The 27,532-nt window shown below is 47.3% G+C and overlaps 1 long non-coding RNA gene across 1 annotated transcript in view; it reads left to right on the top strand.

Moving 5' to 3' along the window:
• Positions 1–27,532, top strand: part of LOC105528255 — a 122,163-nt gene that overhangs the window by 69,420 nt on the left and 25,211 nt on the right. Inside the window, exon 3 of the long non-coding RNA XR_001004330.1 lies at positions 21,309–21,475. This is a non-coding gene — a long non-coding RNA (uncharacterized LOC105528255). The remainder of the gene's footprint in view (positions 1–21,308; positions 21,476–27,532) is intronic.

Here is a 27,532-nt window from a genome sequence, read left to right on the forward strand (position 1 = left end):
TTTTGTATTTTAGTAGAGACAGGGTTTCACCATGTTGGCCAGGCTGGTCTTGAACTCCTGACCTGAAGTGATCCGCCTCCTAAAGTGCTAGGATTACAGGCATGAGCCACCACACCCAGCCTTCTCCAGAAATTTTTATTTTTATTTTTTTTAGAGATGGGGTCTTGCTCTGTTGCCCAGGCTGCAGTGCAGTGGCATGATCATGGCTTACTGCAGCCTCTGTCTCCTGGGCTCAAGTGATCCTCCCACCTCAGCCTCCCAAGTAGCTTGGACTACAGGTGTTCACTACTACACCCAGCTAATTTTTAATTTTTTTTTTTTTATGGAGATGGGGTTGTACTATGTTGCCCAGACTGGTCTTGAACTTCTGGGCTCAAAGAGTCCTCCTGCCCCAGCCTCCCAAAGTGCTGGCATTACAGGCGTGAGTCACCACGCCTGGCCTCTTCCAAAAATTGAAAGCTGCATTAGACTACTTAGTCCTAGGACGGGCATATTTTTTCTTCTCTCCTTCCAGATCCAAGGCCTCTACCACAAACAGGCTCCTCTAGATCTGTATTAGTTTGTTTTCACGCAGCTGATAAAGACATACCTGAAACTGGGAACAATAAGAAGTTTAGTTGGACTTATAGTTCCACATGGCTGGGGAGGCCTCAGAATCATGGCAGGAGATGGAAGGCACTTCTTACATGGTGGCGGCAAGAGAAAAAAGAGGAAAAAGCAAAAGCGGAAACCCCTGATAAACCCATCAGATCTTGTGAGACTTATTCACTACCAGGAGAACAGCATGAAAAAGACAGCCCCATGATCAATTACCTCCCTCTGGGTCCCTCCCACAACACATGGGAATTCTGGCAAATACAATTCAAGTTGAGATTTGGGTGGGGCACAGTCAAAGCATATCAAGATCCTTGGCCAGGAAGCATTGGAGCCTGAGCCAGTCTTCGTATCTGTTGCAGCTGGAGGTACTCCAGTAGCACTGCATGCCTTGTGCCTGGCATTGCTCAATCCAGATGTCAGTGGGGACAGAAGGAATATCCCAGAATCCTGGAACAAGCTGGGTCCCAATGACCAATACAAGTTCTATTCAGTGAATGTGGTGATGGCTGGGGAAGGGATGCCCTTGGGGCTCTGGGTCACAGAAGTACAAATGCCAGTGCAGAGGCAGCCTAGGGGAGCCTGCTCCATGTCCCAGGTTTTGTGTCTCCATGAGGAGAATGTGCAGCTAGTGCAATCATCCTAGCCCTTCTCCTCCTCATTCCTCCCCGTGGGAACGACTTGTGATTGCCTAATCAGCATTGCATTCTTAGGTTTCTCTTTTCCTCTGAGCTTATAAGGGTTGGTTCTGAAGTCCACACAAAGGGTTGAAATCCCACAGGAAGTGATGATAGGACAACATGCCTCCCCTGTGAGTGGCCCAACACAGCCAACTCCCCTCCCGAGTGGTGCAGATCATTTATTCTTCAGCTGAGTAATAGACAAGGTAAGTGGCATATGTTAGGTGCCATGTTGGAAAAATGTTGATTTTTATTTTTCTTATATTATTTTTTATTTTTTTGAGACAGAGCCTCACTCTGCTGCCCGGACTGGAGGGCAGTGGTGCAATTTCTGCTCGCTGCAACCTCCACCTCCCAGGTTCAAGTGATTTTCCTGCCTCAGCCTCCCGAGTAGCTGGGATTACAGGCGCCTGCCACCACGCCTGGCTAATGTTTTTTTTTTTTATTTTTAGTAGAGATGGGGTTTCACCATATTGGCCAGGCTGGTCTCAAACTCCTGACCTCAGGTGATCCACCCACCTCGGCCTCCCAAAGTGCTGGGATTACAGGCATGAGCCACCGTGCCTGGCTGGAAAAATGTTGATTTGTAAACACCAGGACAAAGCTCAGCTCAGCAAGATGCCCACACTATGAGAGGCACAGGAGAGAAAATTCAGGTCTCTGGGCTCAGAGACTCACTCTAGGGCAAACACCCGTGGGGTCAGAGGTGAGCATAACTGCCCACCCTATGAAACTGGCGCTTTCCCCTCTTTCTCAGCTGAAAGATTTGAATTCATGTAAGTGAAGTGCTCATGTGATGAACTACACTGTAGTTATGTTTGCAATTCCTGGGCATAACGACTCACCAGTGTCTTCTTGGAGGTGTGAGAAAAGCTGCCCTGGCTGGGCTTGGTGGCTCACGCTTGTAATCCCAACACTTTGGGAGGCGAGGCTGAGGCTGGCAGACCACTTGAGGTCAGGAGTTTGAGACCAGCCTGGCCAACACAGAGAAACCCCGTCTCTACTAAAAATACAAACAAATTAGCTGGGCATGGTGGCAGGTGCCTGTCATCCCAGCTACTCAGGAGGCTGAGGCAGGAGAATCGCTTGAACCTGGGAGGCGGAGGTTGCAGTGAGCCGAGATCATGCCACTGCACTCCAGCCTGGGCCACAGGGCGAGACTCTGTCTCAAAAAAAAAAAAAAAAAAAAAAAAAGCTGCTCTCTTACAGTCTCAGGAACCTGTCAAGAAGACCTATGAGGAGCTTTGTGCATACGCCACAAGGGTCAGAGGGGGTCTGTCACCTTCTGCAAGGTATGGGTCAGAAGCCAGACCGGAAAATGAAGCCGATGGCAGGGATTGTTCAATACATTTGCAAGACATGTAAGAGCTCCTGGGTGGGCGGAGGTGGGATAAGGGAGAAGTCAGAAACGGAAGGAAGAGCCTGGGGAGCAGTGTCAGGGTCAAGAAACTGGGACAGTTCCTGGTTCCGGCAGCCGGGAGGTCCCTGGTGAACACAGCCGGTGGTTTTAGTATATTGATATGGGCAGAAGACTGCAGAGTTGAGGAGTAAGTAGGGGGAGGTAAATGGGAGAAGTTAGGTTAGGAAGGAACACCGAGTGGTAAGAAGGAAAGGTGGGAAGGATAGCAGCGTGACAAACACAGGAGAGGGAGACCTGCACCCTCCAGCTGGCAGCCCAACAGGCCCCTGATAAGCATGGAAGGAATGAATTAGTGAAGGAGGAAATGAATAACATACAGAGGTCTGGTGGTGAAGGGGAAGGAGCTGATGGAAAATACTAAGGATGGGGCAGTACTTTAGAGGCCGAGGTAGAATTTTAGGAGAACTGTGGGGGTTACAGTCTTGTCCAGTGTACAGGTCTCCATCAAGAGGCCGAGCAGCCCAGAGGAAATCGCCGTGGTGGGTGCAGCCCAGGGCTGGGAGGTCCTGGCTGGAGGTGGCAGGAAAGCTGGCTGACAGGCGGCTGGAGGCAGCAAGCCAGAGACTGATTTGTCATCAAGGAGGGTGTGAGGGTTCAACGTGGTTGAACAATGAACTGGGGGCTGAGGGCTGAGGATGGGGGCCTTGGGGGCAAATCTGGAGTGGCAGGTGAGGTGAGAAAGTGTGGGAGGCCCGATGTATGTGGGTGCTTGCGGGCAGCTGGGTGCGAACGTCGCGGAGCAGCATTTTTCCTCCCTGAGATGACTCCGTATGAGACTGTGCTGCTTCCTTGCCTAGAACCTCCTATGGTTACAGCAGTTTTTGCTAAAACTGGGGATTGGGAGGCCCAGCACTTGGGCCTTCGGGAAGGAGCTAGAGGACCCAAATTATTTCACTTGCTCTTCTCCCCCAGCAGTCATGCAGAAGGCAACTGCTTATTTTCTTGATCTGCTTAGGCATCCTATAATTTATCGTCCAAGTTGGGACACTTTTGAGTGTGAAATGGGATGCTATTAATAATTATGCCAGGAGAGCAGGCATAAACTGGGACCGTCCCAGGAAAACTGAGGCATATGATCTCCTACCTACAACCCCTAATATTAGATTTTCTGATAAAAGCTAAAATTGAAATTTTAGCTTAGATCCAAGGCTAAGGTGTGGCCCCACCCTCCACCCCAAATCTAAACCTTGGAAGGCACATGCGGACTCAGACTGTCCCTCTCTTTGCAGTCAGTCAGGGAGTCACCTGCTGGCCTGGGTGACTGAGGTATAGAGAACAGTGGGTGTTCCCATGGGGTGTGGCTAGGGTGCTGCTCAGGTGTGTAAACCACACACAGACAAGAAATAGAGCTCAGGAAGTGAATGAGGAAGTGGGGAGTGGGCAGGAGGTTGAGCCACACCTCCTGCAGTGACCTTGCTCTCCAATAAAACCTTGCCCAGTGATGTCACACCCCAGTGCAACCTATTAAGCACAGAGGAGTGAGGCAGGAGGATCTCCTGCTGCATTTACCTCCTTAAGGAAAGAGACTAGAAGTTTCAGTCTTGACGAGAGTGATAGAAACCTGCAAAGTTCTTTCTCCCATACCATCCACCGTATGGTCTGTTTCCGGCCCCCACTGCACATGCGGGCTACTGTTGAAGCCTCTTCTCCCACCACTTTGCAAAGTTGGCCTCAGAAAACAGGCCTCCCCATCAGGCATCACAGGTTGAGGGAAGAGGCCAGGATCAGAATTTTTAAATAATTCTCAAACTAAAAATTATGCAAAGTGAAAAAAGATGAAGGAAACACATAAAAGCTGCTAACAAATGATTTCAGTACTTTGATTTGTAGGCCTGTGGATGATTTTATTTATTTGTTTATTTTATTTTTACTTTTTAGAGATGAGATCTTGTTATGTTGCCCAAGCTGGTCTTGAACACCTGGCCTCAAGTGATTCTCCTGCCTCCCAAAGTGCTGGAATTATAGGCATGAGCCACCACACCCAGCCTATTGTGGGGGATTTTTAACATGTATAAATTTCAGTGCTTTCTAGTTTATAAAAATGAGTATTCTTTTTATGTTGGAAAAACATTTAAAAAATCCCTCCCCTAGTTACCCTTTACCCATAATAAGCTCATTTAAATGGCTTACAGAAAGAGTTGTTACCTGCTGAATCTTACCCACCTTTTCTGGAAGGAGATTCATGCCTGTTACTGTTATTCACTCCCTGTGATTCCTGCATGTCCTGGTCATACATCACTTTCAACCCAGAGCCCAGACTTGTACACCTGCCATTCTATAAAGGAGAATATTTGGGGAAGTGTCCAGTCCCCAAAAGCTTTTTCTGTTGCAAATGACAGAAAACCTGTTTTAACTTGGTTTAGGCAAAAAAGAGAATTTGTTGACCTAGGGATTATGTCAGTTTCAGGTAAGGCGATACCCAGGACTCTAATGATTTAATAGGAACCCGGTTTCTCTTTCTCACACTTGGCTCCTCTTTCTTGTGTTGGCTCCACACTCAGACCAGCATTCTCATCATAGCCCCAGTGTGGCGGCCAGTAGCTCCCCGGGGTCCTTTTCCTTGAGGATCAAGTGACTCCTCTTTCAGTGACTTGAATGGATGAGGTGCCAGCACTGGCCAGAAGGAAAGGGTTTTCTGGAGTCTAGTGCTTGGCTTAAGCCTATAAGCTTCTCTCCTCACCCCTTACTTCTGGAAGTAGAGAATGGCCATCCATTCTGCTGGAAAGACCATAGACTGACGATGGGGGAGAAGAAAATTGAGCAACAGTTATCAAAGCAGGGGAGAAGGATGCTGGGCAACAAAAAATGAGAAAACCCCTCATACTTGGACATGACAGTAGATAATAGGAGTATTGGTATTGCAAGATCAGCCACCATATCTCAACAAGGCCCAGGGCGCAGAGACAGGAAAGAGAGTTCTGATCTATGGAGGACAAGCCCAGGACTGGGCTCCTGGGGTGGGTGCTTTGAGTTGGCATGGAGGGTAGAGCTGGAATAGCACAGCTGGGGCAAACGTCAAGGTTAGCTGTTAAAAAATGAACTTTTAATGAATGAATTCACACATGCGTTCATTTATTCAATAGTATTTGAAAGGCCCACCCTGTGCCACACACTTTGTTAGTAGAAGATTGGATTTGTGCAGAGGACTTATACACTGTGAGAACCAAACAGACAGAAACTATCAAATGAGTGAAGCAGCAGGGTGCTACAGTAGGGCAAGGTCAGGGCTGTGACAAACTGGAGAGTGTACACCCTGCCTGACTGGCCAGTCTATTTCCAGTACTAGTTAATTGTTATTAAGAGAAAATGCCAGGGAAATATTGACATGTCTTCCCTTTTTTCCCCCAAATCCCCCCAAAATCTGTATTTTTATATAAGATCTAATTTTTATAAGTTAACATCTAATGCAAAGTTTTAAATGGCTATAAAGGCCAAGCAAAACATGTCTAAGGGCCAGATTGCTTCCTCTGACCAGGCTAGATGGTCTATACAGTCCTTCTGGCTTAATTAGTCCTTGTATTCCCTAGCAGGGTGAGGTAGGAAGCTAAAACAACAATAACAACAAAAACCAAAACAAAACAAGCAACAAACAAACAAAAAACAAAACCCTCAAATGCAAGAAGATAGATGCATGCAGAGCTGGGCTAGTCTGTCAAAGGCTCCTGCTCTCCATGTTCTTTGGAGGCTGCCTATGTCCCCTTCTTCCCTTTACATCCCCTGACATCGCCCCGTCTCCATTCAGCTGAACCAGTCTTCGTCTATGTCAAAATGGTGGGGAAGTGTATCCAGAAGAGTGTATACTGTTGAATACAAAAAACAAGTAGTGCTCTCTCAGCTCATACAACACAATGACCAACCAGAAGATGCCTGTGACCAAATGTGTGTAGTTTCCTCCCCACAACAAGTAAGCAAGGAATTCTGCAGTGGAGACCAGTTGGGTGTCCTCCAATTCAATTCTGATACTACCTGCCTGGAGACAGTGTAAGATCCTACACGTTGAGGGCTCAGTCCCATAAGACTGCTTCTACTTCAGACACCATTTGCAATTCTGGGCCTCCAGAACTTCTGACCTACCTATTTCAAGTTGGGGCTCTCACAACCCCCTCTTTGGGTTCGATTAACTTGCTAGAGCAGCTCACAGAATGTAGGGAAACTTACTTACATTTACTGGTTTATTACAAAGGCTATTTTAAAGGATGCAAATAAACAGCCAGATTAAGGTAAGGTCTAGGGAGGGTCTGGGAGGGTCTTGAGTGCAGGAGCTTCTATCCCTGTGGAGCTGGAGTGTGCCACCCTCCCAGCAAGTGGATGAGGTCTTGTTCACCTTCCTGTAAGCCTCCATGTGTTCAGCTATCCAGAAGCTTCCCAGACCCTGTCCTTTTGGGCCTTTTGTGGGGACTTCATTGGATAGGTATGATTGGCAACTGTGCAGAAATGTGACTGGACAAAGGGTATGATCTACTACTAATAGGCTGAGTTGGTAAACCCAGTAAGGCCTGTCTGTTCAGATTCTTCTTGGCCTCTCTGTGTAGCATTCCTTCCTCCAGGATATGGGGCAGGACCCCTTCTGAAATGGGGGTCTTAGGACCTACAATTAATAAGGTAGGTCAGGGAATTTCTTTATGGTCAGCTCCTTGACTATAAAGGTGGGGTGGAGGGTGGGGACTGCCTTGAGGAGAAACGGGAGTGGGTCAAAGGAGGGCAGGAAAAGATTAGAAAGATTGATTCTGTTTTCTGAGGCCTGCTTCTGAGGTCTAAAGTGCCCCAACATTATAACAGGGTAATGGGAGCTTTGAGCCAGGAATCGTGGATAAAAATGAGGCCTTTCTAGGGATAGTGCTGAAGGAAAGAACTCCCCAAAAGGGAAGCTATTTCATTTTCATGCATCCATCCATCCATGCATCCATGTATTCATCCATCCATTCATCCATTCATCCATGCATCCATCCATGCATCCATATATCCATCCATCCATCCATCCATGAATCCATCCATGCATCCATGTATCTGTCCATCCATCCACCATCCATCCATCCATGCATGCATCCATCCATCCATCCATCCATCCATCCATCCATCCATCCATGTATGCACGCATGCATGCATGTATCCATCCTTCTATCCATGCATCCATCATGCACGGACCGATGCATCCATCCATCCACCATGCATCCATCTATGCATCCATGCATGCATGCATGCATGCATCCATCCATCCATCCATCCATCCACCCACCCAGCCACCCACCCACCCATGCATCCATCCATCCATCCATCCATCCACCCATGCATCCATCCATCCATCCATCTGTCCATCCATCCATCCATCCATCCAGCTATCAATCCAGCCAGCCAGCCAGTGATTTATAAATTGTTGAATGTCAATTTATTTTTTATACTGCTAGGCACCAGGGACCCCACCAGCAATGGCCCTTTACTCAGAGCCCCCAAGCTCTTCATAGAATACAAATTCTTCTGCTAACTGGTTAAATCCTGAGGATAAAGACATTTTTGCAAATTGGTACATCATCATAATTGTTTTGTTACTGGCCAGATGCATTTCTCTCAAGTGGGAGCTGCAACTCTCAGGAGCATTCAGAGAAGCAGCTCCTTATCCAAACATTCAGTGACTTAGGGACCCTTCCAACTTGCAATTCTTCCTTAATGTTTTGTGAAGGCAAATTTTCTACATTTTCAGGCCTCCAGAAAGGTCAGCAGATAGGTGTGGGGCCCATAGAGAATTTACACTACCTGGCAAATAGCAGTTCTTTGGAGGGTGATTTTAGAGTTCACAGCAGCTGCAAGAACCTAGTAGACTTATAACCCGTCTCTCCATTCATTACATTAAGTAAGTCACTGAAAAAGGTTTTGTCATGTCACCAAAGCAGCCTTCCTTGGGCAGGGAAAAACCCACCATCCTGCTCACAGATAATCTATGGCTACCTGTCTCACATCCAGGGAGGGGGTGCAGGGTGAGGTTTGAGGAATGGACCCCAGGGGTTGCCTTGGATATGACAATCTCAGGTCTAGCAAGGGGTACCCAGAGCTCTCACATTTTCTTTCCTTTATGTGTGGTTCCCAGGGCCAGGAGACCCTAAGCTAATGTCCTGTAGTGGGAATGGTGTCAAGCTATAGAGAACCACATTCCTATTTCAGTCCTGGCTGACCGTGAGGCCTCACCAGGGCTCCATGCAAGCTCGTTAGCATGAGAACCCATGTGAGTGCTAGGCAGCTGTGTCTGGCTTCTAGTGCTTGCTGGTAGCTCTTAGTAATCAGAGCTTCCCAAGTGGGGTGTCAGGAATGGGTTCCAGGTATGCAGAGGTATTGATCTTGGTGGAGCCCAGGGTGGTACAAGTTCCCAAGCCTTTCACCTATAGCTCTGACCAGCTTTGTCTGTTTATGCCAGAGTGCCCCAGTAGTGTTGTCTTCTATGCATGTTGGATGTAAGAGTTTGGAGGATACTGTCCTGGTATCTCTAATCAGATAGCAGCTGACTACCTCATCCTGTGAGGCTGGCCTAGTAAGGACTGGGATGAGCACCGGTCTAGACCAGAGATGCTCAAGTTTCACTGGGTATGAGAATCTCTTGGGGAGCTTATTTAAAATGCAGATCCCCAGCCCCCAGCCCCAGAGGGTCTGATTGTCAGACTCGGAGGTGGGGTCAAGGTATCTTCTGCCACCACTGGCCTGGGGACCCCACTTTGAGAAGATATGGCTAAGGTGCTTGTCCCGTCTTTTGTCCTCTCTTTCTTTCAGCTTTTACTGAGGCTCTTCTTGATGCACAGGGACCTGTGTTGGGCCACAGGACTGCAAAGCTAAAATGACACTTGAAAGATTGAACAAGTGATTACAAGGCAGTGTGGTGAGTGCCAGCACCCAGCAAATGCAGACATTCTGAGAACTCCAAAGAGCCTAGGAGGCCTCCCAGGGAAGGCACCTACTGTCTGGTCTGAAGGAATGAGAAGCTCATTGGACAGAGAGGAGAGAAGGCTATTTAAGGTAGAGAAGGCTGCAGGGGCAAGATAGACATCAGTAGGTGGAGGCAAGCACGGCTGTTCTTTCTGGCTGGGGTAGGCTGTGGGCTGGGACAGCCTGGGGAGAATCCTGGACACAAGGCTAAGGAGTTTGCATTTCACTTGGAGAGCGATGAAGAGGTAATGAACTGGCGTGACCAGGTCTGCATTTTGGGGAACAAGAAGGAAATGAATGGGGCTGAGGCATGGGACTGAGGCTGACCCAGGCTCCAAGTGGTCGAGGCTCTGCCCCTGGTGGCTCTAAGACTTGGGAAGGTTGCTTATCCTTTCTGAGCCTCCGTTTCCCCACAAGTAAAAGTGAGTGTGTTATAGAACTCAACTAGGTCTAGTCGTCTGGCACAGTAAGACTAGACATCCACACTGAGGTTGTGCAGCAGGAGAAAAGAAGGTGTTTATTGCAGGGCACCCACAAGGAGCACCAGGCATCTCATGATGAAATCCTGGCCTCCCCGATGGCTTGGAGGTAAGGGTTTTTAAAGGTAGGGGTAAATTTCAGGGAAGCAGAAGTTACAGGTAAAATCATAAATGAATACATGGAGGTCACACATTGGTTTTGGTCTGAAAGGGTAGGATATCGTGAGGCGAGGCTTACAGGTCACAGGTAGATTCAAAGTTTTCTGATTTGCAGTTGGTTAAGGAAGAGAAGCTTTGTTTAAAAATTTGGGACCAGGGGCCAGAGAAGAATGTTAACTCTGGCTCGTGGGTGTGACTCCCTTCAGGCCACGCAGGAAGAAATTTAGAACCAAGAACAGTGGTCAGCTCAGTCCCCACTTCCCCCTTAGCTGAGGCCTGTGTGCTGGTGGATCTGTTTGATGGGGGTCCAGGTGTTTGAAAAACAACTCAGGGACGTATGTTAAGATGTTATCTTTAGTTTCTATAGGGAACCAAACATCTGACCCTAACTTTCTTGGCTGTTGTTTTTAGTTATTATTACCTTCTTGCTTATCAAGTTGTTTATTTACGTCTCAGGACTAGCTAGGTCCCTGAAATTTCTCTTGAAGGAATTCAAGATTTTCCTTTATTTTCATGCTTGGGGGGCCTGCAGGTCCCTAAAAAAGGGGTCCTTGCTCCATCTCAAGTGTAATAATATCTAAAGTACAGGGTCATTGGAAGACTAAATGGCATGGAATATGAGAAAGCTTTTGGCACAGTGCCTGGCATCTAGTGACTGTCAACAAAATAATGTCCCTTGCATTCTCTAGCTATGTGACTGGCAGCCAGTAGGCAGGGGGAGGGGCTGGGTGAGGGTCTCTGGTCAGGAGCTGGTAGGAGGCTGTCTCTCCAGGCCTGGACAAAGGGAATGCAGGTGGATGGAGGGCTGGGGACACTGTGGGGAGGGTCACTGGCACATCAGGCAAATAAATGGATGTGGAAGCCTGGGGCACCCTCTGCATCTGAAAGGAGAGGGGAGCAGGGGGTGGATTTGAGGTCATCCTGGGAGGTGATGGCGTGAGAAGTGGATCTAGGACAAAATTCTGGAGAACATCGTATTTGAGGAGCTGGCTGAAGAGAAGTCAGAAAAGGAATACAGGGAGAAGCAGGAGAGGCCACATCATGCAAGCTGAGGGCATGGCTGTGGCTGGCACCGGGCACTGTGGAGCAGTCGGCAGGAAGCTTGTGTCACTGGACCAGGCTCCAAAGGTCATGGCCGTCTTTGTGGTGCGGCTGGAAAAGCAAGGGCCCAGAGGGCACCGGACAGACTGTTGAGAAGATTCAAGGTCATGGGAGGAGGGCTTAAGAAAATGAAGTGCTGTGTGCAGGTTCTATGCCTTGGGGAAGGAGCCATGGGCTGAGAGCAGCTTTGAAGTGGGGAGAGGGGAGGAAGGAGGCAAGAGGCAAAGGCTGAAGGTTTTATGGGTGGGTCAGGCAGGGAGTTAGTGCGGGCTGCCTGGAGGGTCCCAGTTGTCTCTGAAGGAGCAAAGACTTGAGCTGCAGCTTGACGGAGGGAAAGCATCAAACAGACAGGCCAAAGGACATCGTGGATTAGGATGAAGAGGAAAAGGAGGGATGAGGTGTGGAGGTGGAAAATTGGTTAGAAAGGGAGGGGATGAATTATGGAGAGATAGCCTGACAGCGCAGGACGAGCATGGTAGCGAGCGAAGGAGGATAGCGTATCACTGGCCAGGTCTGGTCACTCTCTAAGGGCTGGGGCCTTGCAGGCCAGGAGGTGACTCTGTGGGCCGGAGAACCCTCCCAGTGCACTCAGGTGGGGTGGCTGCCACGGGAGATGGGCAGGGCCCCTCCTTGCAGACTGGAGGCAGGGCCGAGTTGTTGAAACGGTCCCTGATAGTTTGCTTTTCTGCCTTCTCTCTCCTCCTGGATTCGTGGTTTGTTTGTTTTGGCTTCCCCCGCACCACTTCTCCCCGCACCCCACAGTCTCTGGAGACTGAGCCAGGGTCTCCATGTTGCAGTTACATCTCATGTATTTAATTTGGCCCCCTTAATAAACAGAGGGTGGAGCAGAGGCTGTGAGGGAAGGATGGAATTAAAACCACAGCCTGGAGTAATGAGATCTCCGTTTGGCCTCCTTCCCTTCTTTTCCCACTCCCAGGCTCTGCTCCTCTACCCTCCTTTCTTGGAGAGAAACATAGCTCTGCTTGCCTAATGGAAGTCAGTGGGAAAATTCTGTTCACATTCCATATATAGTCGTCACTCAGTATGTGTGGGGGATTAGCTCCGGTACCCCTCACAGATACCAAAATCCACAGATGTTCAAGTGCCTGATATAAAACGGTGTCGTGTTTGCATGCAGCCTCCTGTATCTCTTAAATCACACATCCTCCTGTATACTTTAAATCATCTCCAGATTACTTAGAATACCTAATACAATGTGAATGCTATGGAAATAATTGTTATACTGTATTATTTACAGAATAATGACAAGGAAAAAAGTCTGTACATGGTCAGTACAGATGCAGTTTTTTCCAAATATGTTCAATCCTTAGTTGGTTGAATCTATGGACACAGAATCCATGGATATGGGGGCTGACTGTATAACCTTGCTGGCATAAACCCATTCCACAGTGAGAGAGCTTTGAGGAGTGGAATCTGTTTATGAATGTGTTTATAATCACATTGGGATGACTGCAGGCTTGCTCTTGGGCAGAGCAGAGTTGGGCTGTAAAAAAGGATGGGAAGATTTTCCCATCAATGGAAAACTCCGTTTGCCCTGACCCTTAGAGAAGGGAATGGCAGAAAGCTCTGAGTGATGTGGCCTTTGGGAGACCTCATGGTAGGGAAAAGCCAGGGAGCAGATCTGAGCTGCAGGGAGACGATGTACAGGAACTGACTTGTAATAAAATCAAATCTCAATTCTCCAGGCTTAGCGTTTACGACTCAAGATTGGATTCTGAAGTCTCATTCGTCTTCCGGGATTCTGCTCCCCTTGGCTCTGTGATACAGGGCTCTATGGCCACTCCCTGCTAGCTTTAGGTGGCTGGCCCAGCCCAGGTTTGATCTGGGATCATTGCTTCAATTTCCCTAAATACAGCTGAGTCAAGATTGGGGTACTTAACACAATATTGTTCAAGGTTCAGGAATGACAAAGGGGAAATAAACACAGAAAGGAACATGAAACCAGCCCAGGTGCCAGGGGCAAGGACAGCTGCTTCTTCTTCCCCCTCCTGCCCAGGGCTCTCTCCCTGGCTCTGGCCCTTCACAGAGGCCACCTTCTTCCACCTCTCCTGTCCCTGGGACATAGCTTTGCCTTGCGGGCCCCAGAGAACAATTTCCTCAGACACCATAAAATAAGCCTGTAGAAGGGAGAAACACAGACAAGCTTGGTTGGCTACTGCAATTCTTCTTTAGCTGTTTTCCACTTCCCAGCTTCAGTGGCAGCAGAGGGTCATGAGGTCATTTGTTAGGACAAGGTCCCCATTATTTGCATCTTGATTTTTTTTTTTGTTTTTGAGACAAAGTCTTGCTCTTGTTGCCCAGTCTGTAGTGCAATGGCGTGATCCCAGCTCACTGCAATCTCAGCTTCCTGGGTTCAAGAGATTCTTCTGCCTCAGCCTCCCGAGTAGCTGGGGTTACAGGCACATACCACCACGCCCAGCTAATTTTTGTATTTTTAGTAGAGACAGGGTTTCGCCATGTTGGCCAGGCTGGTCTTGAACTCCTAACCTCAGGTGATCCTCCTGCCTCGGCCTTCCAAAGTGCTAGGATTACAGGCTTGAGCCACCACGCCTGGCCTTTTTTTTTTATTTTTTGAGACAGGATCTCACTCTGTCACCCAAGCTGGAGTACAATTTCAGCTCATTGCAACCTCTGTCTCCTGGGTTCAAGCGACTCTCCTGCCTCAGCCTCCTGAGTTGTTGCAAATGACAGGATCTCATTCTTATTTATGGCTGAAGAGTACTCCATTCTGTATATGTGCCACATTTTCTTTATCCATTCACCTATTGATAGACACTGATATGGTTTGGCTGTGTCCCCAACCCAAATTTCCTTTTGAATTTTAGCTCCCATAATTCCCACGTGTTGTGGGAGGGACCCAGTGGGAGATAATTGAATCACAGGGATGGTTTCCCTCATACTGTTCTCGTGGTAGTGAATAAGTCTCATAGGACCTGATGGTTTTATAAGAGGAAACCCTTTTGCTTAGCTCTCTCATTCTCTCTTGTCTGCCACCATGTAAGACATGCCATTTGCCTTCTGCCATGATTGTGAGGCCACGAGGCCTCCCCAGCCACGTGGAACTGTAAGTCTATTAAACCTCTTTTTCTTTATAAATTACCCAGTCTCAGTTATGTCTTTATCAGCAGCATGAAAATGGACTAATACAGACACTTAGGTGCTTCCAAATCTTGACCATCATGAATAGTGCTGCAATAAACATGGGAGCACAGATATCTCTTCAATACACTGATTTCTTTTCTGTTGGGCATATACCAGCAATGGAATTGCTGGATCATATGGTAGCTCTATTTTTAGTGTTTTGAGGAACCTCCAAACTGTTCTCCATAGTGGTTGTACTAATTTACATTCCCACCAACAGTGTGCAAGGGTTCCCTTTTCTCCACAGCCTCACCAGTCATTTGTTATTGCCTGGCTTTTGGATAAAAGCCATTTTAACTGGGGTGAGATGCTATGTCATTGTAGTTTTGATTTGCATTTCTCTGATGATCAGTGATGTTGAGCACCTTTTCATATGCCTGTTTTCCATTTGCATGTCTTCTTTTGTGAAATATGTGTTCAGATCTTTTACCCATTTTAAAAACAGGATTATTAGACTTTTTCCTATTTAATTGTTTGCTCTGTTTATATACTTTGATTATTGATCCCTTGTCAGGTGGATAGTTAGCAAATATTGTCTCCCATTCGGTGGGTTATCTCTTCACTTTATTGATTGCTTCCTTTGTTGTGCAGAGCTTTTTAACTTGATGTGATTTCATTTGTCCATTTTTTGCTTTGGTTGTCTGTCCGTGCTTGCGGGGTATTACTCAAGAAATCTTTGCCCGGTCCAATGTCCTAGAGAGTTTCCCCGATGTTTTCTTATAGTGGTTTCATAGTTTGAGGTCTTAGATTTAAGTCTTTAATTCATGTTTATTTAATTTTTGTACATGGTGAGAGACAGGGGTCCAGTTTCATTCTTCTGCATATGAATGTGCAACTTTCCCCATACCATTTGTTGAAGAGACTCTTCTTTCCCCAGTGTATGTTCTTGGCACCTTTGTCAAAAATGAGTTCACTGTAGATGTATGGATTTGTGTCTGGGTTCTCTATTCTGTTCCATTAGTCTATGTGTCTGTTTTTATGCTAGTACCATGCTTTTTTGGTTACTATAGCTCTGTAGTATAACTTGAAGTCATTTAATGTGATTCCTCCAGTTGTGTTCTTTTTACTCAGGATGGCTTTGGCTATTCTGGCTCTTTTGGGGTTCCATATAAATTTTAGGATTTTTTTTTTCTATTTCTGTGAAGAATGTCATTGGTATTTTGGTAGGGATTGCATTGAATCTGTAGATTGCCTTGGCTAGTGTGGACATTTAAAAAATCTTGACTCTTTCAACCCATGAACATGGAATAGCTTTACTTTTTTTTTTTGGTCCTCTTCAGTTTCTTACATCAGTGTTTTATGGTTTTCATTATAGAGATCTTTCACTTCTTTGGTTATGTTTATTCCTAGATATTTTATTTTATTTGTAGATGTTGTAAATAGGATTACTTTCTTGATTTCCTTTTCAGATTATCCACTGTTGCCATATAGAAATTCTACTGCTTTTTGTATGTTGATTTTGTGTCCTGCAACTTTACTGAGTTTGTTTATCAGTTCTAATAGTTTTTTTTTTGTAAAGTCTAGGTTTTTCCAAATATAAGATCATATTGTCTGCAAAAAAGATAATTTGACTTCTTCCTTTCCAGTTTGGACGCTCTTTATTTCTTTCTCTTCTCTGATTGCCCTAGCTAGGACTTCCAGTACTATGTTGAATAACAGTGATGACAGTGGGCATCCTTGTCTTCTTCCAGGTCTTAGAGGAAAGGCTTTCAGTTTTCTCCCATTCAGTATGATACTAGCTGTGGGTCTGTTGTATATGGCTTTTATCGTATTGAGGTACATTCCTTCTATACCCTATTTTTTGAGGATTTTTATCATGAAGGGATGTTGAATCTTATCAAATGCTTTTTCGCCATCAATTGAGCCAATCTTATGGTTTTAGTCCTCTATTCTGTTGAAATGATGTATCCCATTGATTGATTTGTGTGTGTTGAACCATCTTTGTATCTCTGGGATAAATCCCACTTGGTCATGATTAATGATTTTTAAAAATATGTTATTGAATTTGGTTTGCTAGTGTTTTGTTGAGGATTTTTTTGCATCAATGTTTATCAGGGATATTGGCCTATACTTTTATTTTTTTGATGTGTCTTTGTCTGGTTTTTGGTATCGGGATAATCTCAGCCTTGTAGAATGAGTTGAAAGTATTCCCTCCTCCTTTTATTTTTTGGAATAATTTGAATAGTATTGTTAATGGTTCTTTAGTTCTTTAAATGTTTGGTAAAATTCAACATTGAAACCATTGGGTCCTGGACTTTTCTTTGATGGGAAACTGATTATTATGGCTTTGATCTCATTACTTGCTATTGTCCTGTTCAAGTTGTGGATTTCTTCATGGCTCCATCTCGGTAGGTTGCATGTGTCTAGGAATTTGGCCATTTATTCTAGGGTTTCCAATTTATTGGCAATTTATTGGTAGGCTTTCCTATTTATTAGTAGCCTCTAATTTAAATCCTCTGAATTTCTGTGGTATAAGTTGTAATGTCTCTTTTTTCAGCTCTGATTTTTATTTATTTGAATCTTTTCTCTTTTTTTCTTAGGATAAAGATTGGTCACTTTTTTATTGTTTCAAAAACCAATTTCTGTTTCTTAGATCTTTTGTATTTTTTAAAATTTCAATTTCATTTATTTTTGCTCTTGTCTTTATTATTTCTTCTACTAATTTTGGGTTTGGTTTACTCTTGCTTTTCTGTTTCTTTAAGATGCATTGTTAGGTTGTTTATTTGAAATTTTTCTTCTTTTTTGATGTAGGCGATTATTGTTATAAACTTTCTTCTAGTACTACTTTTGCTGTACCCCATAGGTTTTGGTATGCTGTGTTTCCATTTCCATTTGTTTCAAGAAATTTTTAAATTTTCTTCCTAGTTTCTTCATTAACCCACTGGTCATTCAGGAACATACTGTTTAATTTCCATGTGTTGGTATAGTTTTCTAAATTTCTCTTTTTTTTTGGTTTCTAGTTTTATTCCATCATGGTCAGAGGAGATACTTGATATTGTTTCTTTTTTGTTGTTTTTTTTTTGAAATTTTAAGACCTGTTTTGTGGCCTAATATATATGGTCTATCCTTGAGAATGATCCAGGTGCTGAAGAGAAGAATGTGCATTCTGTAGCCATCGGATGAAATGTTCTATAAATATCTATTGGGTTCATTTGGTCTATAGTGCAGATTAAATCTGATGCTTCTTTGTTGATTTTCTGTCTAGATGATCTGTCCAACGCTGAAAGTGGGGTGCTGAAGCCTATTATTGTATTGAGGTCTATCTCTCTCTTTAGCTCTGATAATATTTGCGTTATGTATCTGGGTGTTCCAATCTTGGGTGCATATGTATTTACAGTTGTTATATCCTTTTGCTGAATTGATTCCTTTATCATTATATAATGACCTTTTTAAAATCTCTTTTATAGTTTTTGTCTTGAAATCTGTTTGGTCTTATAAAAGTATAGCTAATCCTGCTCTTTTTTCAGTTTTCATTTGCATGGAGTATCTTTTACCATTCATCTTTTTATTTTCAGTCTATGTGTCTTTATCGGTGAAGTATGTTTCTTGTAGGCCATAGATCATTGGGTCTTGTTGTTTTATTCATTCAGCCACACTGTCTTAATTGGAGAGTTTCGTTCATTTATATTCAATGTTATTATTGATAAGTAAGGACTTACTTCTGCTATTTTGTCATTTGTTTTCTCTTATTTTTGGTGATCTTCTTGTCTTTACTTCCTTCTTTCCTGTCTTCCTTTTAGTGAAGGTGATATTCTCAAATGGTGTGTTTTAATTTCACGCTTTTTATTTTTTATTTATCTGTTGTAATGTTTTTCGAGTTTACCATGAGGTTTGCAAATAATATCTTATAACCTGTTATTTTAAGCTGATGACAAATTAATACTAATTGCATAAACAAACAAGCAAGCAAAGACAAAACTAATACAAATTCTACACTTTAACTTCCTCCCTCTGATTTTTTTTAACTTTTTGTTGTTTGTATCTTATTGTACTGCCTATGTCTTAAGAAGTTGTAGTTATTATTTTTGATAGGTTCATTTTTTAGTCTTTCTACTTAAGATATAAGTAGTTTACACACCACAAGTACAGTGTTATAATATTTTGTTTTTCTGTGTACTTACTGTGACCAGTTTTTTTCCTTCGGATGATTTATTGTTCATTAACATTCTCTTTTTTCATATTGAAGAACTACCTTCAGTGCTTCTTGTAGGACAGGTCTGCTCTTGATAAAATCCCTCAGTTTTTGTTTGTCTGGGAAAGTCTTTATTTCTTCTTCATGCTTAAAGGATATTTTCACCAGATATCCTATTCTAGGGTAACAGTTTTTTCCTTCAGCACTTTAAATATGTAATACCACTCTCTCCTGGCCTGTAAGGTTTCCACTGAGAAATCTGCTGCCAGGTGTATTGGAACTCAATTATATGTTATTTGTTTCTTTTTTCTTGCTGTTTTAGGATTATTTCTTTATCCTTGACCTTTGGGAATTTGATTATTAAATGCCTTGAGGTAGTTTTATTTGAATTAAATCTGCTTAGTGTTCTATAACCTTCTTGTACTCGAATATTGATATTTTCCTCTAGGTTTGGAAAGTTCTCTGTTATTATCATTTCGAATAAACTTTCTACCGCAGTCTCTCTCTTTACCTTTTCTTTGAGGCTAATAACTCTTAGATTTGCCCTTTTGAGGCTATTTTCTGATCTTTTGTGTTTGCTTCATTCTCTTTTATTTTGTTTCCAATGTGTGTTTTCAAATAGACTGTCTTCAGACTCACTAATTCTTTCTTCTACTCGATCAATTCTGCTATTGGGAGACTGATGCATTCTTCAGTATGTCAATTGCATTGTTCAGTTCCAGAATTTCTTCTTGATTCTTTTAAGTTATTTCAACCTCTTTGTTAAATTTATCTGATACTATTCTGAATTCCTTCTCTGTGTTATCTTGGATTTCATTGAGCTTCCTTGAAATAGCAATTTTGAATTCTCTGTCTGAAAGGTCACATATCTCTATTTCTCCAGGATTCGTTCCTGGTATCTTATTTAGTTCATTTGGTGAGGTCATGTTTTCCTGGATGGTGTTGATGCTTGTGGGTGTTTGTCAGTGTCTGGGCATTAAAGAGTTGGGTATTTATTGTAGTCTTCACAGTTTGGACTTGTTTGTACACATCCTTCTTGGACAGGTTTTCCAAATATTCAAAGGGATTGGATGTTGTGATCTAAGTCTTTGGTCACTGCTGCCATATCTGCTTTAAAGGGCACCCCAAGCCCAATAATGCTGTAGCTCTTGCACTAGTAGAAGTACTGCCTTAGTGGTCTTGGGTAAGATCCAGAAGAATTCCCTGGATTACCAGGCAGAGACTCCTGTGCTCTTCCCTTACTTTCCCCAAAACAGAGTCTCTATCTCTGTGATGAGCTCCCTGGAGCTGGGAGAAGGGTGACATAAGTACCCGTTTAGCCACCACCATTGGGACTGCACTGGGTCAGACCCAAAGCCAGGACAGCAACTGGGCCTCACCCAAGGCATGCATTGACCACTGCCTGGCTACCACCTATGTTCACTCAAGGCCCAAGAATCCCTACAGTTAGCAGGTGGCATACTGAGCCAGGTTTGTGTCCTGGCCCCAGGAGGGTCCAAAGATGCCATCCAAGAGCCAGGACTGGAGTCAGGAACCTTAGGAATCTACCTGGTGCTCTATTCAACTGTGGCTCAGCAGGCACCCAAGCCGCAAGCAAAGAATCCTTCCCACTCTTCCCTCCCCTTTCCTCAAGTACAGGGGTCTCTTCCGCGACCACTGCCACCCCAGGCCTGGGGTAAATACTGCCTGGCTATGTTCAGTCGAGGCCTAGGCTTCTTCGGTCAGCTTGTGGTGAATGCTGCCTGTACCTCGTCCCTCCCTTCCAGGCAGCAGGCTCCCCTCTGGCCCAGAGCAGGTCCAGAAATGCCATCAAGGAGCCAAAGTCTAGAACTGGGGACCCCAGGAGCCCTTTTGATGCTCTACCCTACTTGGGCCTAGCTGTACCAGGTTCTTAGGATTTTTGGTTCTTATGAAGGTGCTTTTCTGTGTGGATAGGTGTTTAATTTGGTGTTCCTGCAGGTGGGACGAATGCTGGAAGCTTCTATTCAGCCATCTTGCTCTGCCTCCCCCTCATTGTGTTTTCTTGTCTTTTTCTTTCTTTCTGAGATGAGGTCTTGCTGTGTCACCCAGACAAGAGTGTAGTGGTGTGATCACAGCTCACTGCAGCCTCCACCTCCTGGGCTCAAGTGATCCTCCCATCTCAGTCCCCCAAGCTGGGATCACAGGTGTGTGCCACCATGCCTGACTATTATTATTATTTTTTTATTTTTATTTTTTGGAGACGGGGTCTTGCCATGTTGCTCAGGCTGGTGTTGGGATTATAGGTGTGAGCCACTGTTCCTGGGTTCATTGTGCCTTTCAATGGCACATTTTAAAAAGTTTCCTGGCAGGTCCTTGGTTAAGGCTTCCTTCTGGGAGTTGCTCTTTCCATAAATCATGGTAAGGAGGTTGTGTCCTCTGAAGCTGAGCCCACCCCGGCCCTCCTGGGCATGCGGATAGCAAAGCCTCCTCCCAGTTCCCTCAGGGCTGAGGGAGGGCTGGAGAGATGCATGTTTTAGAACAAGGGCATAGTCTGTCCCTTTGGGCTTCTCAGAAGGCCATGATCACAGTGGCTGTTTTCTGGCCTCTGGGTCTCCCCTTGAGCTGAGGAGGAGGAGATGTGGCCACCTGGTTACGCTTGGAGATTCATCGCTTGGTCCCTGGATTTTTGAGGGTCTTATTTATTTTCTCAGGCTAAGTTCCCACCTGGTGGGAAGCACTGTGCAGGTTCCTGGGGATGCAGCCCTACACAACCCAGACTGGACTCCTTCCCCATGGAGCTTACAACACACAGGAGAGGCAGAGAGATTAAAGCGCACAGAAAAACACATGAAGATTCAGCCCTGTCATCTTGTGCTAAGTGAGTTCCACATAATTCAATTATAAAATGAGAGATTGTGTTTCTGTGAGCTTCATAAAAATGAATTATTTCTTTGTCACAAAAAGTAAAGGTAGTGCAAATGACACTGTGCATCGTAGTCCTTACACTGAATTGAGAACATCTCAAATGGTCCTGAGGCCACCACTTTCTGGACATTGCATCTCCTGTCCCAAGACATGAGCTAGGGCTTTGCCTCATCTAGACCGGGACTGGGTGCTGGCTATGGGAACAGCATGTGCAAAGGCCTGGAGCCTCCTCTGTGTCTAGCCTGATGGGTGCCAGGTGCGGACGCCAGGACCACGAGCATCTCCTGGGCAGCCCCAGCACCCAGCCTGGTGTCAGCACATAGTAGGGCTCACGGGTATTTCTGGACTGAGGGAAGCTCTAAGGGGAGGTGCTCAGGGCCCAGGAGGCAGGGCTGGCCTGGGAAACATCACTGCACTCCTTCCTGGCAGCATCTTCTCTCTTGCCTTGGCAGATGTTCCAGGAAAGCTGGTCCACGCCCTTCCCGCAAGCCTTAAGATGGCTGCCTTTTGCCTGCATTTAAATGCAGCGTACCAAATGTCAGTTGGCCACTGACTCATAACCTTTCTGAGGCCATGCATGCCTTTGAAACGCTTGGGAGAGCACTTCTTACAGAAAATCCGTATACTGCACCCACCCAGTTAGATATGGAGTGTTCTGGGGTCCTCTCCGCTGGCCTGCCTGCGAGGCGGCCCCACTCTACAGCCCAGAGACCCTGGCTCCCACCCTACCTGGCCCCTCTCCCTCCAGACTCTCTGATGCCTGCTGCGTCAGGTGTCCCAGCCTGCCCTGGGAGATCTCCCGACCAGGCTCTGCCTCTCTCCTGTGCCCACAGCTGGGCCCAGGGACAGTAGACAGTCAGACCAGCCCCACCTGGTAACTCAGGCTCCTAGACCCCAAACCTGAGGGGCTGCCGTGATGGCGCCCCTAAGAGCTCTCCCTGTCTCTCCCTGGCTCTTCCTCCCCTGAGAGGCCTGGGAAGGTTCAGAGGCTCCAGATGCTGGAACACTCGCCTCCCTGCAGAGGCTCAGCCAGCCCTGCTCTCCCCTTCTCTGTGATCCCTGTGGTGCCGCCCCGCTTGCTGGCTTCTAGTGTCATGAATGCCTCTGCTTTCACTCCGTCTCCCGTCTTTGCTTTCTAGTCTGCACTGATCGCGACATTTCCACCACTCTCTTGTTAGAACCCTGGACTCCCTTACCCCTCTGCCTTTGCTGCTCCTGCCTGGTGAACCCCTAGCCCTAGATGGCCCCAAGAAGGTGTCCACCCCAGCAACCGGTCTGGCTGTTCTTCCTGTGCTTCCCTCCCCCTTCCCTGTGCTCCCACGTCACCTTTCCTCCCTCACTACCAGGCTGTCTTCCATTTCCCAGGGACTAAGGGAGGTGAGAGGGGCAGTGGCACTCTGAAAAAAGACCAGAGGCAGCAGGGGGTGGGGGGAGGAAGAGACTCTGAAAGTGAGCAGTACTCAGCCGTACCCAGCAGGACTCAGGGTACTCAGTTGTATTCAGCAGGACTCAGAGTGCCCAGCCGTACCCAGCAGGACTCAGGGGCCTGGTCGTATCCGGCAGGACTCAGGGTGTCCAGCACACCCAGCAGGACTCAGGGCCCCTGGCTGTACCCAGCAGGTCTCAGGGTTCTCGGCTGTATCCGGCAGGTCTCAGGGTGCCCAGGCATACCCAGCAGAACTCAGGGCTCCTTAAGGCTTCCTTCTGGGAGTTGCTCTTTCCATAAATCATGGTAAGGAGGTTGTGTCCTCTGAAGCTGAGCCCACCCCGGCCCTCCTGGGCATGCGGATAGCAAAGCCTCCTCCCAGTTCCCTCAGGGCTGAGGGAGGGCTGGAGAGATGCATGTTTTAGAACAAGGGCATAGTCTGTCCCTTTGGGCTTCTCAGAAGGCCATGATCACAGTGGCTGTTTTCTGGCCTCTGGGTCTCCCCTTGAGCTGAGGAGGAGGAGATGTGGCCACCTGGTTATGCTTGGAGATTCATCGCTTGGTCCCTGGATTTTTGAGGGTCTTATTTATTTTCTCAGGCTAAGTTCCCACCTGGTGGGAAGCACTGTGCAGTTTCCTGGGGATGCAGCCCTACACAACCCAGACTGGACTCCTTCCCCATGGAGCTTACAACACACAGGAGAGGCAGAGAGATTAAAGTGCACAGAAAAACACATGAAGATTCAGCCCTGTCATCTTGTGCTAAGTGAGTTCCACATAATTCAATTAGAAAATGAGAGATTGTGTTTCTGTGAGCTTCATAAAAATGAATTATTTCTCTGTCACAAAAAGTAAAGGTAGTGCAAATGACACTGTGCATCGTAGTCCTTACACTGAATTGAGAACATCTCAAATGGTCCTGAGGCCACCACTTTCTGGACATTGCATCTCCTGTCCCAAGACATGAGCTAGGGCTTTGCCTCATCTAGACCGGGACTGGGTGCTGGCTATGGGAACAGCATGTGCAAAGGCCTGGAGCCTCCTCTGTGTCTAGCCTGATGGGTGCCAGGTGCGGACGCCAGGACCACGAGCATCTCCTGGGCAGCCCCAGCACCCAGCCTGGTGTCAGCACATAGTAGGGCTCACGGGTATTTCTGGACTGAGGGAAGCTCTAAGGGGAGGTGCTCAGGGCCCAGGAGGCAGGGCTGGCCTGGGAAACATCACTGCACTCCTTCCTGGCAGCATCTTCTCTCTTGCCTTGGCAGATGTTCCAGGAAAGCTGGTCCACGCCCTTCCCGCAAGCCTTAAGATGGCTGCCTTTTGCCTGCATTTAAATGCAGCGTACCAAATGTCAGTTGGCCACTGACTCATAACCTTTCTGAGGCCATGCATGCCTTTGAAACGCTTGGGAGAGCACTTCTTACAGAAAATCCGTATACTGCACCCACCCAGTTAGATATGGAGTGTTCTGGGGTCCTCTCCGCTGGCCTGCCTGCGAGGCGGCCCCACTCTACAGCCCAGAGACCCTGGCTCCCACCCTACCTGGCCCCTCTCCCTCCAGACTCTCTGATGCCTGCTGCGTCAGGTGTCCCAGCCTGCCCTGGGAGATCTCCCGACCAGGCTCTGCCTCTCTCCTGTGCCCACAGCTGGGCCCAGGGACAGTAGACAGTCAGACCAGCCCCACCTGGTAACTCAGGCTCCTAGACCCCAAACCTGAGGGGCTGCCGTGATGGCGCCCCTAAGAGCTCTCCCTGTCTCTCCCTGGCTCTTCCTCCCCTGAGAGGCCTGGGAAGGTTCAGAGGCTCCAGATGCTGGAACACTCGCCTCCCTGCAGAGGCTCAGCCAGCCCTGCTCTCCCCTTCTCTGTGATCCCTGTGGTGCCGCCCCGCTTGCTGGCTTCTAGTGTCATGAATGCCTCTGCTTTCACTCCGTCTCCCGTCTTTGCTTTCTAGTCTGCACTGATCGCGACATTTCCACCACTCTCTTGTTAGAACCCTGGACTCCCTTACCCCTCTGCCTTTGCTGCTCCTGCCTGGTGAACCCCTAGCCCTAGATGGCCCCAAGAAGGTGTCCACCCCAGCAACCGGTCTGGCTGTTCTTCCTGTGCTTCCCTCCCCCTTCTCTGTGCTCCCACGTCACCTTTCCTCCCTCACTACCAGGCTGTCTTCCATTTCCCAGGGACTAAGGGAGGTGAGAGGGGCAGTGGCACTCTGAAAAAAGACCAGAGGCAGCAGGGGGTGGGGGGAGGAAGAGACTCTGAAAGTGAGCAGTACTCAGCCGTACCCAGCAGGACTCAGGGTACTCAGTTGTATTCAGCAGGACTCAGAGTGCCCAGCCGTACCCAGCAGGACTCAGGGGCCTGGTCGTATCCGGCAGGACTCAGGGTGTCCAGCACACCCAGCAGGACTCAGGGGCCTGGTCGTATCCGGCAGGACTCAGGGTGTCCAGCACACCCAGCAGGACTCAGGGCCCCTGGCTGTACCTGGCGGGTCTCAGGGTTCTCAGCCGCACCCGGCAGGACTCAGGGTTCTTGGCTGTACCCAGCAGGTCTCAGGGTTCTCGGCTGTATCCGGCAGGTCTCAGGGTGCCCAGGCATACCCAGCAGAACTCAGGGCACCCGGCCACACCCAGCAGCACTTTAGAAATACTCAGCAGTACTTAGGGTGCTCTAGTGTGGACTTTGTCCCCCCAGTGCCTTGGGCTGAATTGCGTCCTCACAAAATTCACATATTGAAGTCCCAACCCCCAGCCAGGACATCAGAATGTGATTGTACAGTTAACCCTTGAACAACAAGGGGTCAAGGGCACCAACCCCCTTGTAGTCAAGACTCACATATGACTTTTGACTCCCCCCAAACTTAACTGCTAATAGCCTACTGTCGCCTGGAAGCCTTACCAATGACAAACAGTTGATGAACACATATTATGTATGCTATATGCATTACGTACTGTATTCCTACAACAAAGTAAGCTAAAGAAAATGTTATTAAAAGAAACACAAAGAAGAGAAAATCTATGTATTAGTTATTGAGTGGAAGTGGATCCTCATCAAGGTCTCCATCCTCCCGTCTTTGTGCTGAGTAGGCTGCGGGGCGGGGTGGGGGGTCCTGCTGTCTCAGAGGCAGAAGAAAAACCGCATGTAAGTGGACTCACAAAGTTCAAACACATGTTGTTCCATAATCTCCTGCGTTTGCAGACGGGGCCTTTACCGAGGTAATTAGGTTACCATGAGGCCATATGGGTGGACCCTAATCCAATAGGACCAGTGTTCTTATGAGAAGAGGAAATGAGGGCATAGATTTGCACAGAGGAAAGCCTGGGCGAAGGCGCAGGGGAAGGCGCTGTCTGCAAGGCAAGGAGAGAAGCCTCAGAAGAAACCAGCCGCGAGGACGCCTTGATGTCAGACTTACTTCCAGCCTCTAGAACTGTGAGGACATTTTTGCTGAGGCCTCCCAGTCAGTGGTGCTGTGAGCTGGAAGAAACCTTGGAGGACATCTCATGATCCATCCACTTCTGTTTACTGATGGGGAGACGAGGCCAAGAGCGGGAGTGCAGGGCCACAAAAAGGGTCAAAGACAGTGCTCCCAGGCCAAGGCTGGCTTCTTAGCCTGGGGGACGCCAGGACTGAGGTGCTGGAACAAGAGAAGCTGGGCGAGAGAAAGGAGGGGTGCAGGTGACTGGATTGTAACTATGACGTGGTCCACATCGCTCTTCCTCCTGCGTTACATTGGCTGTTCCAGAGCTGTAGCCTGAGGACTAGGCTTTATTGCTGAATGCAGTCCTGTATCCAGACATTTTGTTCTGTTCATGCAGCCCAAAGCTGCACTTGGCTGCTGCTGAGCATGGGGTCAGCCAAGATCCCTCTGGATCTATGTGAAGCGAGCCTTGCACCCAAGAGCCCACGAGGTCCTCCTCATGGACCAGGCCGCGTGGCAGGAGCTGAGGGCAATTCTCAGACCTAGAATCCTCACTTGCCCTTTTCAGGCAAAGACAGGGAATTGATGGACATCTTGAGGCTCCATCCTTCAGTGCTCTGCGAGCCCAGGCAGCTGTCAGGAAAGGGACAAGACCAGGGACTGGGGATGTGGAGGGAAGGGGCAGGTTTGAGGAGATCCTGGGTGACAAGAGAGGGACTCTCCAGGCTAGGGCATAGATGCTCTGGGTCCGCATATTCCAGCCTCTTACGTCTGTCAGGGAAGCCATGTCCACGGCCCATGACAGGGAGCCTGGCTGTTACCATCTTTTGGAAGTTGGACGCCTGCTAGTGGCAGTGGCTGGAGCAATGCTACCGCCTAGTGGCCTGATCTGCAAGTACAGTCAGTGGATGTGCCAGAGATCTCAGAGCTGCCCTCTGGGACCCCCACCCCCCCCACCTCTCCTGGGGTCACAGACTGCCTTTTGGTCAGCCTGTCTTAGTCTTGTCTGTAGCCACCTGTCAGCCTGCCTCCAGCTGTGTTTACCTTGGCATGTCCCTTCCGTTCTGGCTCATGTTAGCCATTGCTCTGTGGCATATCTCTGTGGCGTATCCCTCTTACCCTGTCTGCCCTGCTGACTTGGGCTGGCTGTTCCTCCGTGTCTCATTCC

Source organism: Mandrillus leucophaeus, unplaced genomic scaffold, assembly GCF_000951045.1.
Source record: "Mandrillus leucophaeus isolate KB7577 unplaced genomic scaffold, Mleu.le_1.0 Scaffold71, whole genome shotgun sequence".
In the NCBI taxonomy this organism is placed as follows: Eukaryota; Metazoa; Chordata; class Mammalia; order Primates; family Cercopithecidae; genus Mandrillus; species Mandrillus leucophaeus.